Below are 17,119 nucleotides of genomic sequence, written 5' to 3' on the forward strand. Positions count from 1 at the left end.
AGTAATTGAGAAAAATTTACATTGCATTCTTTTTGGCTTCTATGACACAATTAAAGTTCACAATTGAGCATTTATTGTCCAGATGGCTATTATCAGCTACTCATTAGCATGTGTAGTCATTGCTGAACCGAATGGAGAGTAAAAGAAAATCTCCTCATAATGCATTAATCCTTTAGATTTGTGCTTAAAGGAGTATCCATTCACTGAGGAACCCTCATGTTGTCTACGAAGAGTGAGCCAGATTTATTCTTGTGTCACCTAATGCCATTAAAACGTGGATACAAGGTTTTGTTTTTGTACAGCTGTTTTTGCTGTTGGTACTATTCATGAAAGAGAAACAGGCCTGTGATCAAGGTAAATATGGATAGTTGACCTTAGAATGAAGTCATGATTAAATCATCATTTTTCTCCTATTTCCATTTCTTACTACTTATTTCTACTGCCATGTTTTCATTCATCCTTCCACAGACTTTTAGTTACTACACCAATGCAAACATTATTTCATGCCATTCATTGTTTCTTTTTTCTCTTTTCCTATTCAGAATTCCACTACCGCCATTCCCAGTTTGCTTGAGACCAGAGGGCTTATTATTATTACGATGGACAAAATTCATCTGTCATTATTCTTTCCTGTGAAAGGTTTTCATGTATTCTGGGAAATCAACCATACTAAAGATGAGGTGGGGATGGTGAAAGGAAAAAAGAAAAGCCATCTAGGTTATCTTAACGACCTTGTTTTCTTTTCAAAACTGGTAAGCAAAGTACAGGGAAGCTTAGAAAAAGAGATTGTTAAATCCTAATGAAATGTGTGATTTAGGGAAAATTATTTAACCCACTTGAGTGATTGCCCTGCCACATAAAATGAATAAAATAATGCTAAATTTGCAGTTGAGATTAACTGAGATGCCACATATAAAGTGTCTATTTCAGTATACAAACATTCCCAAGTCAACTAATTCTATTTTGGCCTTTCTCTTACTTTCCTTGAAGGGCTTGATCTAGTTCAAATAATATCTTATTAAAAACTGAAATATGGATTTTGTTATATGTATTGTACAATGTTTCTATAGATGTGAAAACACTCAGGGTAGAAACAGTTCATCACTCTGTATGGTGAATGTGATAAATGTTAAGTAAGTATTTAGGAAATGGAGTTAGTTATTTGTATTTTTAATCCATTTAGGAAAATAAAATTTATGCGGCATATATGCAGCAGAGACCAATAAGTCTTTCTCAATACTTACTAAACAGAACTTATTCATTCTTATGCACTTATTGTAAACTAAAAAAATATCCAGCCAGTACCATTATTTGGTGTTAATAATGTTGCCCAATTACTCTCTGCTCAGCCAGGAGCCTGCTTCTCCCTCTCCCACTCCCCCTGCTTGTGATCCTTCTCTCACTGTGTCTCTCTCTGTCAAATAAATAAAATCTTTAAAAAAAAAATAATGTTGCCCAATTACTTTGTAAAAAGGAATTGAGCAATGAAGTGTACTTTATATACATAATCAGTTAATGTAAGTGTAGGTATTCACTGGCGGTCTCTGAAACTTTGATTAATATTCTAATTAGAAGTATCTGCAAAAGCTTAAATTGCTTTTTTCACAGGCCTGATTTTAAGTTACCATATAATACTGGTGAGTGCACAGTGTTTTCATACTACTAAATTAAGTATTATGTGAACTATTTTATTTAAAAACAAGCATGCACATTTCCTCTTATTTTGAATAGTCCTTAGGTCAGCAATTTCAAACTCGTAGATTAAAAATAATTTATTAAAAATATAGTAATACAATCCCAATAGAAATCCTAACAAGTTGTTTTGTGGATACTAGCAGACTGATTCTAAAATGTACATGGAGAGGAAAAATACCCAGAGTAGGCAGTTCAGTATTGAAGGAGAAGAACAAAGTCAGAGGACTGACACTACCTGACTCTAAGACTACTATCAGAAAACAGTAATCAAGATGGTGGTAGTAATGAAAGAATGGGCAAACAGATCAATGGAGCAGAAAAGAGAGCTCAGAAATAAACCTACATTAATATAGGCAAGTGACTTTTGACAAAGAAACAAAGATAATACAAAGAAGATGAGGTAGTCTTTGCAACAAATGGGCTGGAAAAACTGTGCATCCACATGCCAAAAAATCCCACAAAAAATAAACAAACAAAAAAAACTGAATCTTAGACACAGACCTTATACTCTCCACAAAAATTAACCCAGAATGGATTATAGATCTGAAGGCAAAATGCAAAATTATAAAATTCTTCAAATACAACATAGAGAAGCCTAGATAACCTTGGGTATTCCAATTACTTTTAGATACAACACTAAAAACATGATCCATGAAAAATAAAGAATTGATATGCTTGACTTCTTTAAAATTAAAAACTTCTGCTCTGCAAAAGACACTGTCAAGAGAATGAGGAGACAAGCGGTAGACATATTTGCAAAAAAAAAAAAAAAATCTGATAAAGACCATTATCCAAACTACATAAAGAGCTCTTAAAACTCAACAATAAGAAAATGAACAGTCCAATTAAAAAATGGGCAAAGGACCCAAACAGAGAAGGAATGATAAAAATAAGCTCTTTCCTTTTGATATTTAAGAAAAGAATTTCTTTATTTAGACTGTAAAAGTTGTGTTTTCATTAATTAAATATTAATATATAAGTGACTCTGAGTACAGAAAATTCATGTGCTTACTGCTGCAATCATCTTAATACATATTTTTCAAATCTTCCAACATCCAACTACTGAGCAAAGAAGCACTATTGATATTCTGGTAAATCTGTTCCTTTGGTTGATCCTTGTCATCTGATTCCAGTGCCCATCTCCCAAGCTGAAGGAGGTGAAAGATGGTAACAACAAATCTGCTGTCCAAGTAGGTCACATTTTGTATACACCCCCTAATTGTATGAGTGGTCTTCTTGAAGCCCCGTCACCCCTGTAAATTGGGCACCTTTGTAGGAAATTCACCAACATGATAACTAGTGCACCTTCCATAAGTTGGAGCCCTTGACATCTACCTCCTTTGGGAATAGAGAAGAGGCTAAGTGGTGACTAGTGGTAGTGGGGACAGTTTTGAGTGGGTTTGCCCCAAATTATTGGCAACTCAATTTGGATCAATGGGTTCTTTGCCTCTAATTGCCCTATGCTTTCATTCATAGTCAAATTAAAAGGTACCAGGGAAGAACCTCCTCAACACTCTATGACTAGGTAATCCCAACATTACGAGATAAAAGTTTGATTGATTGATTTAGCTTTCCCATATGAAAGATGATTCTTTAGGATTTTTTTTTTTGTCTGTACCTCCCATTCATTTTCTCCACACTTCCCAGAGGTCAAGGTTATTGTTATCAAGATACTATTTCATCATTAGTTTCAATTTTAAGAACAGACTTAATATGAGATTTTCTCAGTTTATCATATTTGTATCAGTTTTGACTTAATTCTATTTTTGAATGTTTTAAAAAACTTTCTCATTACAGAACTTTTCATTCATGGAAATCGTATATCGCGATTACCCCCCCTCCCTTGTTCTCTCCCTCCTTCCTTCTTTCCTTTCCTTTCTTTATTTTTCTGTTTCTTAATATTTTTTTTTTTTTTTTTTTTTTTTTAAAGGTTTTATTTATTAATTTGACAGAGAGAGAGATAGCGAGAGCAGGAACACAAGCGGGGGAGTGGGAGAGGGAGAAGCAGGCTTCCCGCAGAGCAGGGAGCCCGATGTGGGACTCGATCCCAGGACCCTGGGATCATGACCTGAGCCAAAGGCAGACGCTTAACGACTGAGCCACCCAGGTGCCCTGTTTCTTAATATTTTTGAAGAGCCAACTTTCTAACAAATACTTTATCATGGAAGAAAGGGTTCCCAATTTTTTCCTATTGCTTTCCTCCAAAAAAACAAGAGCAGAGTTGTTACTTCATCCCCCTCTCCATAGATATTCACTGAAGACCAATTTCAACATCTGGTACATGGGAAAGAGAAGGTCCCTGATAATCCTCATGGCTTATGTATTAATCAACTAACTCATTTATTCTTTTTAATTCATGCAAAATATTCTTTCTGAGTGTTGACTCTTTGCTAAATAGACGTAAAATTCTCTGTGCTGACAAGGAGCATGCAATACATTAGAAGTCAAGCAAGTCAAAATGAAAAATCATTGCCATTATTTTAGATTCTAAAATTCATCCTTACTGACTGACGTGCTATACAGTCCCATCACGTGTGCAGCAGGAAGATATTACAGGGAAATCCTCCTCCAGGAGAGGAATTTAGCAATTGTTTATTTCCCATGCCCTTCCAAACAAACAAACAAATAAACAAACCACAAATTCAGGCAGAGAGAAAAACTAAAATGTGGACAATTTTTCAAAGTTATTTCAAAATTTGAATTTCCATATTTTATTTCTGTTCTATGTACAAATACTGCTATAATTGGCACATCTTTTATGAGATTTCAAAATAAATCATGCAAAACCTCACTATCCACACAGGTGCTAGGCTGGCTTGAACTCAATATTAATACCATCTGGGAAAATGAAATCAGGGACAAAAAGAAAAAAAAAAACAAGAGGAAAGCTTTTTCTTTTTTACTTTCTAAACAGTATGTGACAGGATTTAGGTAAATATGTAAATGCTTGTGTATGCGAAGAGGAAGCTCTGTGAGCTGGTTCAGAATATCAAACCACACCACGGTCAGCGAGGGAATTATTATTATATAGTATAAGACTGTTGTATGGAAAAGGGAAGATTTTATGATGTTGGAAGTTGTTTATTCCCTCTGCACAATTAAGTAGCATCCTAGCAGTTACCTTGTCAAGGAAATAGATCATTTTTCTGCTTAAAAATTTTTCTCAAAGTATTTCCTTTTATTCAGGCACCAAATGCCATTTAGGACTATAAATTGATTCCCTGTCTCTTAATTCTCCTTTTCTCTGCTGGCGTCTTTAGTAATTGATCAGAGGTGACTAATTCTAAGCAACATAAGTTCAAAGTATCCACCTAGTATCAAAAGCAAAAATCCATCTTTCCTGCCCCTCCTCCCACCCTCCACCCAATGTACTAAAGAGTAATTTGTATAGCAAATTAAAATTGGTTTGACACATAGTGCTGAAAAACATATGATTGATTTTCTCCTTGGATACTGGCCCCAGGTATCCTTAGCATAAATGGAAGTTTATAGTGCTCTACCAGTCTGGGAATTCTTGTCTATAGCAAGCTTACCCCTAACACAGTCTTACTCTATACAAATAGAATGAATTAATGACTGCATGCACAGCCCTTTTGGAGAATTATGCTCAGTGCTCAGTGGAGGGCACAGAAGGAGTTAGCCTTCTGGGTAGAGGAAGTAATTCTCTTGATCCTCAAATACTTCTTAGAAGCTGCTGTTCTGCCTATAAGTTCTCTTGCTCTGAGTAGGGCTCAGATACACACACAATGTATTTTAGGTGGCTCCTAAAACAAAGACTAACTCGAAAGTCTCCACTCCCCAGCCCTCTCTGATTCCTCGAGGCCAAAGTTCCTTATTCTATGTTGTTTTGTCCACATATAAAAACACTGATTTCATTCTATAAAAATTTCCACATTTCTCTCCCCTCTGGAGTATAATCTACTTGGGAAAAAGGAAGTGCCTTATGTTTTAGTTTTTGGAGACGCCAGGTACAGAACGTAGAGGGCACTAGTAAATATTTGGTAAATAAAGGAATGAATGCTACCTCAATATCTACTTCCAAATTAAATCCATTTCTTTCATGGAAAGCATGTGTTCATTGCCCAGAGAATCTGTGAGTTTGGAGCTAAAGGACTTTTGACGGTGACTAAACTAGTGTCTGTGAAAATTAAACTAGTGCAATATTATGTGTTATGATCATACAGTGACAAATATTATTTTACCTTAGGAATCTAGCATGACAGTAAAAGTTTTTTTTAAAAGTAATTAAAATTATGAATAGAATATACAACATAATTAGGAAACAGCTTGATTTATGTAATATAATATATTCGCAAATTTTAGTGCTTTCCTATTTGCTTTGGCCCCAAGAATCAGTGAATAGCTACTTGAGATCATTCTTAGAAAACATCTGGTAATGATTTATGAAATGAACTCTTCAAAGTATACTCTATTCTGACCCTTGGTTACCTACACAGTTTTCTTTTTTTCCCCAGTATTGACCCTTATAAATTATTTAAAATATCACTTAACATTTAATCCTTAGTCTACAAGTTTTTTGATAACTTTGGTCAAAAATATGTTTCTCTAACAATTTCAGAGTGTACCAGAATATTATCCATATTGCTCCTACCCTGGGGCCAGTGAATCCTATTTTAACACTGGCTGAAAAGAGTGTTCTTCTCATATTCTAATAGATATTTGATTCTTAGTTCCCTCCAAATAAAATGCCATCCAAACAATGTATTTTGTGCTCCTCATCCCATCAGATGTAAAATGCTGATTTGCTTAAAATCACCAATTGGTTTCCATAGACTGAACATCTTTGGCTTTATTATATTCTCCATATACAAAGTTTTCTATCCAAGAGGTAAATTATGTAAACCAAATTCTATAGTAAATCAGGTGTAGTGATGGAGTGAGGCTTAAGGAAATTATTCAGTTGAGAACTATAATGATCACATCAACAGTCTCTTATATTTTTGAAAAGATTACTTGCAGGATAAAAATTGCTCAGGTTCCTTGTTTCCATACCATATCCCAACAATGTTGTTAAGTACTTTTATTAATTTATTAATTTAATCAATTCTCCCAACATATCTATGAGGGAGTTAATATTACTCATATGAAAAACAAAGCACCAAGGTATTTACTTCCTTGTCCAATTTCAAAAAATATAGAAAGCATCATAACAGGAATTTGGAACCATTGGCTCTTCTCTAGAATCAAAAGTCTCAGGACTACACAGTGATATAATTCTCAGAAGTTGAGCAGTACACAACCTGCACAGCTGGACATGGAAGTCACTGACCACTCGGCTATTTGTCCTCTCAGATGGCACATATTTTTTCTTAGTAGAAAATTAATATATATCTCTGTATTTGTAATTATACAAATATGTGAATTAAATTATACCAATATGTATGAAGCATTTAAAAAATCATCAAAAAAATTCTCAGCCCTAACTCTACTAAAATAAAATGCAATTAATTCAATAACTCTTTTTGTAACTGCCTTCAGGTTAATTTTGAGGAGAACAAGGGAATTTTTGTGACCTATGGGATGGTGGGTAATCTTTCAATGATTATGACCTCAAAGCATGGAATAGCTATCAACAACAGAACTAAAATAGAATCATCTTTTTAAATGATTCTCTCTAACCATTTAAAAATAGAAAGTGCATACAGAACCATTCCCCTGGATAATGACTTTCAGGTTTTCATGGCCAGGCACAGGGCCAGGTTAGTTTGGTCCTGGCTACAAACAGGTCATGTTATTAGCCAACATCAATGTGCTGAGTGACACATTGCAGCCCCTCTCAGAGCAACATGGGATGCTCCTGCTACTACAAATCTCAGCAAAACTGGCCTCATAGAAGCTCTGAGTAAAATAACCACACATGTAGGGGCGCCTGGGTGGCTCAGTTGGTTAAGCGACTGCCTTCGGCTCAGGTCATGATCCCGGAGTCCTGGGATCGAGTCCCGCATCAGGCTCCCTGCTCGGCAGGGAGTCTGCTTCTCCCTCTGACCCTCCTCCCTCTCATGCTCTCTGTCTCTCATTCTCTCTGTCTCAAATAAAAAAAAAAAAATATCCACACGTGTAGTAAAATGCTATGCCTTGGTGTTATTTAAGTGATTATCTATGATTAGTAAGAGAATCTTAGTTCCTTTTTTTCAAGTTTTATTTTATTCTTCAAATTTAAAATCAATTAATTAACATATAGTGTATTATTAGTTTCAGAGGTAGAGTGTAGTGATTTATCAGTTGCAAATAACACCCAGTGCTCATTACATCAAGTGCCCTCCTTAATGCCCATCACTCAGTTACCCCATGCCCCTCAACTCCCCTTCAGCAACCCTGCTTGTTTCCTATAGTTAAGAGTTTCTTATGGTTTGTCTACCTCTCTGCTTTCATCTTATTTTATTTTTCCTTCTCTTCCCCTATATTCATCTTATTCATCTGTTTTGTTTCTTAAATTCCACATATGAGTGAAATCAGATGGTATTTGTCTTTCTCTGACTTATTTCACTTACCATAATACCCTCTAGTTCCATTAATGTCATTGCAAATGGCAAGCTTTCATTCTTTTTGATGGCTGAGTAATAATTCAGTGTGTGTGTGTGTGTGTGTGTGTGTATCACTCTTCTTTATCCATTCATCTGTCGATGGACATCAGGGCTCTTTTTACATTTTGGCTACTGTGGACATTGCTGCTATAAACATTGGGGTACATGTGCCCTTTCGAATCACTATGTTTGTACCCTTTGGGTAAATACTTAGTAGTGCCATTGCTGGGTCGTAGAGTAGTTCTATTTTTAACTTTTTGAAGAACCTCCATACTGTTTTCAAGAGTGGCTGCACAAGTTTGCATTTCCACCAGCAGTGTAAGAGGGTTCCCTTTTCTCCACATCCTTGCCAACATCTATCGTTTCTTGAGTTGTTAATTTTAGCCATTCTGACAGGTGTGAGGTGGTATCTCATTGTGGTTTTGATTTCTATTTCCCTGATGATGAGTGATGTTGAGCATTTTTTCTTGTGTCTGTTGGCCATCTGTATGTCTTCTTTGGAGAAATGTCTGTTTATGTCTTCTGCCCAGAGAAATCTTAGTTCTAATAAAACATTTAAAAAATCTTTTTAATGACCCTGTAATGCCTTATATTTTCCACCTTTACAAAATTTTGTAGAAAGGAGTATATTTTTATTCCTAGATTAATTCAAAGCAAATAAAATCAGAGACAAAATTAATCTTATATTTTAAAAGGTATTTAAAAATTTATCTGTGAGGGCTTTTTATTGCTCAACATCACTAATAAAAAGTCTTTTAGGGCGCCTGGGTGGTTCAGTTGGTTAAGCGACTGCCTTCGGCTCAGGTCATGATCCCAGGGTCCTGGGATCGAGTCCCACATTGGGCTCCCGGCTCAGCGGGAAGCCTGCTTCTCCCTCTCCCACTCCCCCTGCTTGTGTTCCTGCTCTCGCTGTCTCTGTCAAATAAATAAATAAAATCTTTTAAAAAAATCTTTTAATTTTATTAGATAGACATTTCTTTCATCTACTATCTCAAATATCCATGATTAGTACAACTATGCAGAACAAAGAAGCTTTTTATTTTTGCTTTTGCATACACTCATTTTCTTGCAGGTTATCAGAATAAAATGGATACAAGCCAATTACCTCAACCATTCCAACCCTTAAGTGTCTAAAAAAATGTTGTTTTATTTGGATTTATAATGGAAAATATAAAGAGACTATCATTCATGAACACACAGATGACTTCCACAATATTTCAGAATCCATTAATCCTCATGTCAGCATTTGTTTTTCTCTCTTAACTGGATTCCGTTGCCATTGCTTTTCTCTCTGCTGGAAAACTCTTACCTTTGATGGCCTCATGCTGCACTCTTGTCCTCTTCTTCAAGTTTGTCCAAATGCTAACTTTTAAGGAAGACTTTTTCTGACCATTCATTGAAAATTGAAACCATGCCCTCCCTCCAGTTGGCCATTTGGTATTGCTGCAGGCTTATCTTTATTTATAGCCCTTATTACTACTTGACATACTAGGTCTGTCTATGTGTGTGTGTGTGTGTGTGTGCATATGTGTGCACATGTGTGCGTGTGTATGCGTGCCCATGTGTGATTCCTGGTTTCCACTGAATAGAATGTAAGCTCCACAAAGGCAGGAGTGTTGTGTGGTATATTGTATATCCTTAGCATTTGGAAGAGTACTTGTACATCCTGGGTTCTCAATAAATATCTGTTCTCATTAAGCAACTGTTCATAACTTTATTTTTTTTAAAGATTTTATTTATTTATTTGACAGAGAGAGACAGCGAGAGAGGGAACACAAGCAGGGGGAGTGGGAGAGGGAGAAGCAGGCTCCTGGCCGAGCAGGGAGCCCAATGCGGGGCTTGATCCCAGGACCCTGGGATCATGACCTGAGCCGAAGGCAGATGCTTAACGACTGAGCCACCCAGGTGCCCCATATAACTTTATTTTTTTTTTTAGTTTAGTGCTATAATCTCAGAATTTCTCCATATTCTTAAGTACCCATAGAAAATATAATTTTTTAAAAGACTTATTTATTTATCAGAAAGAGAGCATGAGCATGAGGGGCAGAAGGAGAAGGAGAGAGAATCTCAAGCAGACTCCTCACTGAGCAGGGATCCCAATGCTGGGCTGGATCCCACAACCCTGAGATCACAATCTGAGCTGAAACCAAGAGTCTAACAATGCTCAACTGACTGTGCCACCCAGGCGCCCCATATAAAATATACTTTTAAATATCTGAATACACATCTCTTGTCAATCATATAATAATTTTTGACATAATCCCACATTTTTGGACATTTAGTTTGTTTTGAGTTTTCCCCTAAAATAAAAATTTTATGACAGTGAAATTCTTGTTTGCTGTGGTCTGAATGTGCCTCCCCAAATTCATATGTTGAAGTCCTAATGCCCAAAGTGATAGTATTAGGAGCTGGAGTCTTTGGGAGATGCTGAAGTCATGAGCGTAGAGCCTTTATGGGTGGGATTAGTGCCCCTTGTAAAGGAGGCTTGAGAGCCCCCTTCCCCTTTTCCCTCTGTGCAATGATACAGGGGAAAAGTCTGTGCCTTGGAAAAGGACCCTCACCCACCTGGGCTGGTACCCAGATCTTGGAGTTCCAGCCTCTGTACGTGTGAGAAATAATATTCTGTTGTTTAGAAGCTACCCAATCCATGGTGTTCTGTTGTAGCAGCCCAAACAAACTAAGACATTGTTCAGTTACATGTTTCTCCCTTACAATTTCCTGAAAACAAATCAAAGTGGCATTGCTGGTTCAAAATGTATGGACTCTTTCAACAGATTGCCTTTTGCATCTAGAAAGGTTTGACTAGTTTAAACAGCCCTCAGGGACATATAACTGTTTGCATTTTGGAACATCCTCACTAAAACTGTGTATTAAAATTGTTTTATAATTTGATAAATAAAAAAAAATACTTTATTGATGTTTGAACATTTACCTCAACATTATCGTCTATGCCAGTGGGGATTTCTGGAGAGAGCAGAGAGTTCATATTATTACCTTACCTACAGGTGCCAAAATTTATTTGTGGTCCTTCTAATAGGCCTGACTACCAATGAACATAAGGCCTGGATTATGTAGAATTGGCCATCAGTGCCAGGGAGGAAAAAAAAATAAAACAAAACTATAACTATTAAAGAATTTCTTATGAGTTAAGGGGTAACATCAAAAGATATAATTATTATCATTTCCTTTATTATAACTATTTTCTCTTTCCAAAACAAGATTACTAGATATACTATTTTAGGTGATAGAGTTAATATACAATTACTTTATATGCCCAGATGTTAATATCCTTTAAGAAAGAGCAGTTAAGGGGCACCTGGGTGGCTCAGTTGGTTAAACGTCTGACTCTTGTTCTGGCACAGGTCATGATCTCAGGGTTTGTGGGATTGAGCCCCCTGTTGGGCTCCACACTCAGTGCAAGGTCTGCTGGATGTTCTCTCCTCCCTCTGTCCTCCCCTACTTGTGCTTATGCTCTTTCTCTTCCTCAAATAAATAAATCTTTAAAAAAGAGGGTTATGCTGAACGAAGTAAGTCAATCAGAGAAGGACATGTATCATATGACCTCACTGATATGAGGAATTCTTAATCTCAGGAAACAAACTGAGGGTTGCTGGAGTGGGGGGCGTGGGAGGGATGGGGCGGCTGGGTGATAGACATTGGGGAGGGTATGTGCTATGGTGAGTGCTGTGAATTGTGCAAGACTGTTGAATCACAGATCTGTACCTCTGAAACAAATAATACATTATATGTTTAAAAAAAAAAAGACGATAGCAGGAGGGGAAGAATGAAGGGGGGATATCGGAGGGGGAGACGAACCATGAGAGACAATAGACTCTGAAAAACAAACTGAGGGTTCTAGAGGGGAGGGGGTTGGGAGGATGGGTTAGCCTGGTAATGGGTATTAAAGAGGGCACGTTCTGCATGGAGCACTGGGTGTTATACGCAAACAATGAATTGTGGAACACTGCATCAAAAACTAATGATGTAATGTATGGTGATTAACATAACATAATAATAAAAAAAAAGATGTTACCATTAGGGAAAGCTAGGTGATGGGCACAGGGAAACTCTCTATACTATTTTTCAACCTCCTGGGGTTTATAATTTTTTCAAAATAAAAAGTTTTAAAAACTAAAAAAAAAGAGTAGTTAAATGTAAGGCCTTGGGTACTACGATATTTTGCCCCACAGTTATTGTTTTATAACAATATTTGGAAAATATTCCATCTAGCAAGACTCCCATGATTGAAAGCATGTAAAACATGATAATGTTATAAATTGTATTTTTGTAAGCAATGCAGTTTGGTTAATGGTCTTGCATTGCAGGCTGGTGTTCTATTAGAGGACCTCACCACATCAGGACTCTGATGGGAATATAGTTTAGCTCTGACTGCCCAGCTCCTCAGGTCACTGGCCAGAAAACCAAACCTGTTTCTGCCAGGTATTTCCAAGCTGTTATAATAAGCCTCCTCCTAGACTTCCAATAATTTCCCTTTCAATTTTAATTAGCCTGATCAATTCTGTTGAAGCTGCTGATAACCCTCACTGAAACAGAATTTTTAACCTAAAAATAAAATGATACATCACTGCAAATATAATGGATGATTGAGGTGTGTGTCTCTGATGAGAGCTTTCATCTAATACAAGGTTAATTGCCTAAAGAGAACTCTGATAAGTAGGGTAGTGAAAATAGGGTATTATACTAAAAAGATTAATTAAAATGATAGCTGGAGGTCATAACTTAAATGACTAAGGATTAGTAGTTTGAATAACAGAAGTCATGTTGAAGCCTTGACAGGCATTCTACTCACGTGTGTCTGTGTGACAGTCTGGAGATGGGAGTTCTCATGTGTTTTTACTTTTCCATTCACCAAGAGTTTTCTGCTATATTCGTAGAGTCAAATCTCTTATACTGACAATATGTTGATACAATACCACAGAATCGCTTATACTGATCATAGATCACTATATGGTCTATTAAAAAACTCTATTCTAGAGTGTTTAATGTTTCTTCTATATTCAAAATATGAACTTAAATAACTTATTCCATTTTTTCCTGTTTCATATACATGTGTTTGACTACAGTCCCCACAACCAAATTTTCTCCCTGATTCAGGGAAGTTATTTCTCTCAGATTCATTCATTTTGATGAGATGACATTGATCTCCAAATATTCTCCTCTCTGCTAAATAAATTAGCAGGACTTACCAGTATAGATACCTACATCAGGGCTTCTGAGATAGAACTCTACAAAGGGAAAGATTTTCCTAGAGTTTCATTTGCGTTCTGTGAGGAAAGCTTGCCTTGCCAGACAAGTGTTATTTATTTCTAGCAGTCCTTTAGAAGGTAAGAGAAGTTCCCTTGACTGGTAATATCTTCAAATTGTCAAAGCATTCATTTGCCAGTGCAGGGCAATAATTCTTACTGATAGGACTGGTCCCATTAGAACAGATCTTACGATATCTGTTACAAATATATATTTTCTGCATTCTGTTTGCTACTTTTGACATAGAAAGTTTACAGCAGATTATGTCCTACTAAATTTATTTTTTGGTTTCCTATTTATAATGCCATAATAATAGTTAATATTTCTTACTTCCTTATTTTCTATCAGGCATTGCCCTAAATTTTACATGTGTAACATTTTATTTTTGAAAAATCTATGTGATATGCAATATCATGGCCATTTGGAGAGAAGAAAGTTGAAATTAAGGAAATTGACCAAGGTTTAAAACTCTTTCTTAAGCAATATATTATATTGCTTTCTTCAAAGTAATCAATGAAATTAACCTGACAATTTTAGGACAGTATTGGAAAGTCATGGTTGTACATTGGCAAAACTCAGACATTGCAATGGATATATAGCATACAGAACAGGCATGGTGAATGGACAGAGCATGATGAATATGACTTGGCAACCATCCTGTGCATCAGTACCAAATACATCTTAAGTATCACTTTAGTCATTTTCTTCCCATGTTCAAAGGCTCCGTTATCTGTTGAATGAAGTTCAGTCTCTTATACCTTGTGTCTAAAGTTATTTGAGTTTGATTTCAACCTATGTTTTTCACCTACTATTATCCCAGTATGTACCTTATATCCCAGCCAAAATAGATTACTTTTTCTTTCTCACATGGCCTCTGTAACTTGATCAGATGAAATTGCCAGCCTCCATCTTTCCTTTAATGATAACCTATTCTAAAATGTACAATTAAACCTTTTGTTATCTTTTCAAATGGAATTGACCTCTTCCTTCCTGAAACTTTATATTTCTTTTTATATGATACTTTTTGGTCAAAAATAAGCTTAGTTATTTCTATATTTTCTTTCCTCTCATATTAAGTTTAAGCTCATCTTTTTACTTCTTGCATTTTCTTTGGACTATAGCCTGAATAGCTTGTGAGGCTATTTTCAAACTGATGACCATGGTCTGAACTTAGTATTCAAACAAAGAAATGTAACCTGATTGAAGCCAAGGCTACAAGAATGACTTTCCTAGGATTGTTATTGAAGAGAACTATGCAATAGTTATTACAGCAAATGCCAATTTTCAATATTTTTACATGTTTTCTCATATATCAGGAAGGCAATCGATGATCAACAGAAATATATCTACAAAATAAGACAAGACAAAATGAACAGCTTTTTCCTGTCCTTTGCTTTTATTGCACTCCACAACCTACATAGTCTCTCTGTCTTCCAAGCTTCTTGAAAATTCTCCTTCAAGTCTTAGCCCACACATGACTTTGTTTCTCCTTCCGTTTTCTTCCTGATTCTGCACCCCAAAGCCCAAAGAAACCATCTGGTTATAACATAAACTTTATCAAAAGATATCAAGGGAACAAAATGAGCTGTATCATTGTAATCTTCTTTAGGATATTTAAGAAGAGGATACCCTGGGAATATTCTTTTGTCCAGTAAATATCAAGAGACTCTTAGAACATTTAATTTACCCCCTAAAACCCTGACAAGGAAGGAAAAAACCCCCAGCTTTATGAACAAAAGTGCACAATTAAGGTTACTAAAGAGAGATAAATATAAAATATGGTAACACTATGGGATTATGACAGCTCCTATTAGGACTATAGCTTTTATGTTCTTCTGACATATTTTTCTGACATACTCAAAATTGCTAGTTAGTATTGTCAGAAGATACTATGTTCATCACCGGACTGTTAGAATTTGCACTCTATCTTCATCTCTCTGGAAACCACAAAGAAAATAAGCTGTATTTGTGAGTACTCACATTTGCAGGGCCCAAGCAGGTATAAATCCACATGTCCAAATTGAAACCTACTTTCTTTCTCATCCTAAACACTGACCTCAGGGCTCCCAGAAAGAGTTTTTTTTGCATATGCATTTGGGCCATTCAACTTTCACATCTAAACTCCATCCATACCCCTCCTCAATCAGTTGCAAATCTCTTGGCTACCCCTGGGATCTAGAAGTATACATACTGGCAGCAAAGTGTACCTTCTCAAGACCATGCCAGAGAAAGAAACTTGTACAGCACTTGGAATAGGCTAAAGGACATTTGGGAAGGGAACTCACAGACCCTGTGTATCTGGAGCAGGCTCTAGAAGAGAAAAGGGGCCTCTGGCTGGATGCGTCCTCTTGCACCTGCCTTCTTCACAGCCTGCCATTTCATCTTTGTATAATTGCTGCAGGTCCTTAGGGTCCTTAGACTCATCCTGCAGCAATTATACAAAGATGAAACACAGCTGCACCTGTCAAACTGAAAAGCAGCTCTCAGCCGTTTGACCTTTGCCAAGTTGCTTAACATACCCATGCCTCAGTTTCCTCACCTAAGTACTAAGCATTTCCTTCCAATTATAAGTACTATTAGAAGAAAATGGCTAAAATATACTCAGCACCACCCAGAAATCCATAATTTGAGTAGAAGCCTTAAAAGCCACTCTCAGCTTAAAAAATAAACATATAAAATTAATTTTAATTTTTGATATGCTCTCACTGATGTTAATGAGACTACTTTCGTTAAAATGCTGGATATATTTACTTTGTGGAAAAAACATTCCTCAAAAAACAAACAAAAAAACATAAAAAAAGAAATAAAAAAATCCCACCAGTATAGAATTAGCCAAATGTTCCTTAGTAGCTGGAGTCATTCTTTCGAACACATATATTCCATACTTCTTCTCTGTCCCTAAGTCATTGCTCAGTAGAACACTTCACCTGTCAACAGCTAATGGATTTATAAAGGTAAAACTCATTTATCTTCTGTTGACAACAAATATTTATCTAATGCACAAAGTTTAACTGAAAAGTCATTTACCTTCTTTTTGTTTCAACTCTTGTCTATAAAGCAGGAAAATGACTGCCATTCTGTACTCAATTTAATAACTGTCTTTAAGGTAAATTATGAGAACTCCATGACAAAGTTGACACTTTTTGGAAAAAAATGGATTTACCAATGTGTTTTTTTTATTTTTATTTCTGTCTTTTTTCTCTTTATTCCTCTTTTCCTGCCCCTTTTTATTATTAAAATGACAAAATTTTATTTCAATTGTTCTTTTATTAGATTTTCCTTTTTGCATGTTTAATAGTAGTTTTCCTGTAGTTTGCAATAGCATCACTAACCTAAGAATAGGTCGCTTCTTAGCAATAATAATGTTACTATGTCAAACAAAATGTGGAAACCTTGAAGCCTTACTAGACCTATTATCTCTCATACCTGTCTTTTATGTTGTAGTTGTTATATACCTAAAAGCACAAAACTCACAATATAGTGATTTTAGTTTTAAACTTTTATATGATTTGTAAAGAAATTTAAATGAAAAAAAGACAAAAAGAGTTCTTAAGTCTATTAAGATATTTACCATTTTCCATTGTTCATTCTTTTCTGAGGATCTGAGCTTCTGT

The sequence above is a fragment of the Neomonachus schauinslandi genome, chromosome 12 (genome assembly GCF_002201575.2).
Source record: "Neomonachus schauinslandi chromosome 12, ASM220157v2, whole genome shotgun sequence".
Classification (NCBI taxonomy): Eukaryota; Metazoa; Chordata; class Mammalia; order Carnivora; family Phocidae; genus Neomonachus; species Neomonachus schauinslandi.